Here is a 3,565-nt window from a genome sequence, read left to right as displayed (position 1 = left end):
GAAACACAGATAGACATTCCTCTGGTACTCCCTGCTTTCAGCTAAGATCCATCTAACATTAGCTACAATGTCCCTAGTACCACGACCCCTTCTAAACCCAGCCTGGACTTCTGGCAGTTCTCTGCTGATGTGTTGTTCCAGTCGTATTTGGATAATCTTCAGTAGAATTTTGCTTGCATGTGAAATTAATGAGATTGTTCTATAGTTTCCACTCTGTTGGGGCACCCTTCTTTGGGATGGAAACAAATATAGAAGACTCAATAATGTGAAAATGGCAATACTACCAAAGGCAGTTTACATGCTCAATGCAATCTCAATACAAATACAAATCCCATTCTTCAATAAAATGGAAAAGGCAATCTCCAGTTTCATTTGGAATGGAAAGAATCCCCAAAGCACTCTTTAAAAACAGAAACAAGGTAGGAGGCATCTCACTCCCTCATTTCAAATCCTACTGCATTGCTTTGGTGGTCAAGACAGCATGGTACTGGTGCAATGACAGACACATTCATCGATGGAATAGAATTGAGAATCCTGAAATCATCTCATCTACCTATGGACAACTGATTTTTGACAAGGAGATGAAATCAGTAAAGTGGGGAAATGACAATCTTTTCAACAAATAGTACTACTCTCTTCTTTTTGCCACGATCCATCTGACATTGTCAATCATGTCCCTAGTGCTAAGACCTTTGCTAAATCCACCTGTGTTTATGGTAGTTCTCTGTCAATGTACTGTTTATGTCTTTTTAAAATAATTTTCAGGTGGGTTTTGCCAGAGTGTGAGATTAGTAATTTCCACCTTCTTTGGGGGTCACGTTTTCAAAATCAGGAAAGGAGTGCATCAGAGATACATGCTGTCCTCCTGCCTTTTCGATCTCTATGCAGAAAAGATCATTCAAGAAGCAGGGCTTTTTGAGGAGGAACGTGGCATCAAGAATGGAGAAAGACTCATTAACAGCCTATGAAATGCAGATGTCACAACATTCCTTGCTGAAACTGAAGAAGACATGAAGCACTTATTGCAAAAGATCAAGGATGGTAGTCTTCAATATGGATTAAGTTCAACATCAAGAAGACAAAGATTCTCACAGGTGGTCCAATTGGCAGCACCATGGTAGATGGAGAAGAAAAAATCTGCTGTCATGGACCTCTGCAGAGTACTGAAGAGCAATGATGTCAGTCTAGATACAAAGGTGTGCCTAATCCAGACCATGGTTTTCTCAATTACTTGTCATGCTTCAGAGAGTTGGACAGGATGGCAGAAGAAGAATAGATGGATGCCTTTGAGTTGTGGTGTTGGAGAAGTGTCTTGAACACACCATGGACTGCCAAGAAAACAAATCGGTCTGTCTTGAAGAGGGTGAGACCAAGTCTTTCCTTGGAGGCTAGGATTTTAAAGCAGCCTCACTTACTTTGGGCACTTGGTCAGGAAATATCAGTCTTTGGAGAAGAACATAATGCTTGAAAGGGTGGATGGACAGTGCAGGAGAGGGAGATCCTGGAGGACATGGATTGATACAGTAACTGAGGCAATGGGGGTTGGTGTGTCTGAATTATTGAAACTGGCTCAGGACAGGAAAGGTTTCAGAGGTGCTAAACATAGGGTCACTATACCTTGCAGGCGACTCAATGGCACATTACAACAATAACATACTATGACAGGTTTGGAATCAGGAGTGGCATCCTCTTCCTTAATAACATGTGTCCAGAAACTCTATGAACTTTGATAAATGTCTATAGTTGTAGAGGACCTTCAGGCCTTTTATTCATGGGGTCGCTATTAGTTGTGGTCGACTCAAAGACAATATAAACTTACGTTTTATTAAAAATAGTCATTAGAATATTCCTACTCAATATACTCAATTGACTTTTTCTAAAAATAGATTAAAAAAAGACAATATGGGATGAGTGGATGCTCAAACATTTTGTATGTTGTAATTAATGTTGTGGAAAATAATATGCATAAATGATAGATTTTGTTTTAAAAAAGAAAAAATAAAACCACCCACAATATGCTTAGTAAGTTTTCACCCAAATCACAATGCAAAAAAGAAAATGATTTAAAATTTAAAAAAGAACAATGAATATACCAGTCATATTTATTGACTACTGAATATTCCATGTTCATATTACAGTTTCTGGCCCTAAAACAGAGAAATGTCTTTTTGCCCCAAGCTGAATTAGATCCACAAGTGTAGCAACATTAATGTCATAGCATAGCCAACTCTAATAAATGGAAAGACACAATACTTAGCACAGGCTGAGAGAGAGCAATAAGATTAATAAGAGCTTTCATGAAGAACATCATCTTGATCAGGACAGTGATAGTTATGAGTTGGTCATTTAGTTATGACTGTAATCTTTCTACTTAATTCATAATAGTGTAACTGTCTGCTCTATAAAAGACAAGGAGAAGCTGACCTCCATTTTCTTTTCTATCAGAGAATGTCTAATGACTCAAATGCATTTCAGGGGCATAATTGTAGGAGAATAATTTAATGTTTGTCAGTTTCCATGGCAAATTTCCTGGCCTTCTAATCTTTAATTTTTCCTGCAATGTCTTATCATAAAATTACCTCATTTTTATTCCATAACTAGTGCAGAATGTCACTGAACCCTAGTGTCCATATTATTAACACTGTATTTTCTTTAAAAAAGATCCTTTTGCAATAGATTTGTAATTTTGACCTTGGTGTCAATGACTGAATGCTATATCTGCATGGTACAGAATGTAAAATGAATAGAGAGATGAGAAACAGTGAAAATTTGAACACAACACTATCCAATCCTAATTATTTATGCCAGTTTTCAACATTTTTAACCTTTGCATTGGTCTTTATCTTCCCTACATCTCCAACTCATTTTAAAGATTCAACTCAAAGATTCCTCTTTGATTCCCTTTTTCTCTGAACTCAATTTAAAGATTATTCACAGGTTATATCAGTGGACTAGAGTTCTGTCCCATATGCATTTGTTAAAAATTATCTGACTCACTTTCACTGTCAAGATTTTAACTTCTTACTAGCATTTCTTGCATATTACTTTCTGATGTATTTCTCTTAAATACCTTTTCAACCTGTATGCAGAACAAATTATTTGGGAGGCTGGGCTTTATGAGGAGAACTGCAGCGTCAGGATTTGTGGAAGATCTATCAACAATTTGCATTATGCAGATGTCACAACTCTGCTTGCTGAAATTGAGGAGGACCTAAAGCGCTTACTGCAGAGGGTCAAGGACTGCAGCCTTCAGTATAGAATGAGGCTCAATATCAAGGAAACAAAGATTTTCACCACTGGACCAATTGGCAGTGTCAGGGTAGATGGTGAAGAGACAGAGATTGTTCACAGCTTTAGTTTGCTTGGCTCCACGGTCAACACTCTTGGCACTAACAGCCAGGAAATTAAAAGACCTATTGTGATGGAAAAGTATGCTGTTAGGGACCTCTCCAAAGTACTGAAGAGCAATGCAGTCACTCTGGAGACTAAGGTGCATCTGATACAGGCCATGGTCTTTGCAATCACTTGTTATGCATCAGAGAGTTGGACAATGACTAAGAAGGAT

The sequence above is a fragment of the Elephantulus edwardii genome, unplaced genomic scaffold, assembly GCF_000299155.1.
Source record: "Elephantulus edwardii isolate Elephantulus edwardi_28Jun2011 unplaced genomic scaffold, EleEdw1.0 scaffold00085, whole genome shotgun sequence".
Lineage (NCBI taxonomy): Eukaryota > Metazoa > Chordata > Mammalia > Macroscelidea > Macroscelididae > Elephantulus > Elephantulus edwardii.
This window is presented reverse-complemented; position numbering follows the sequence as displayed.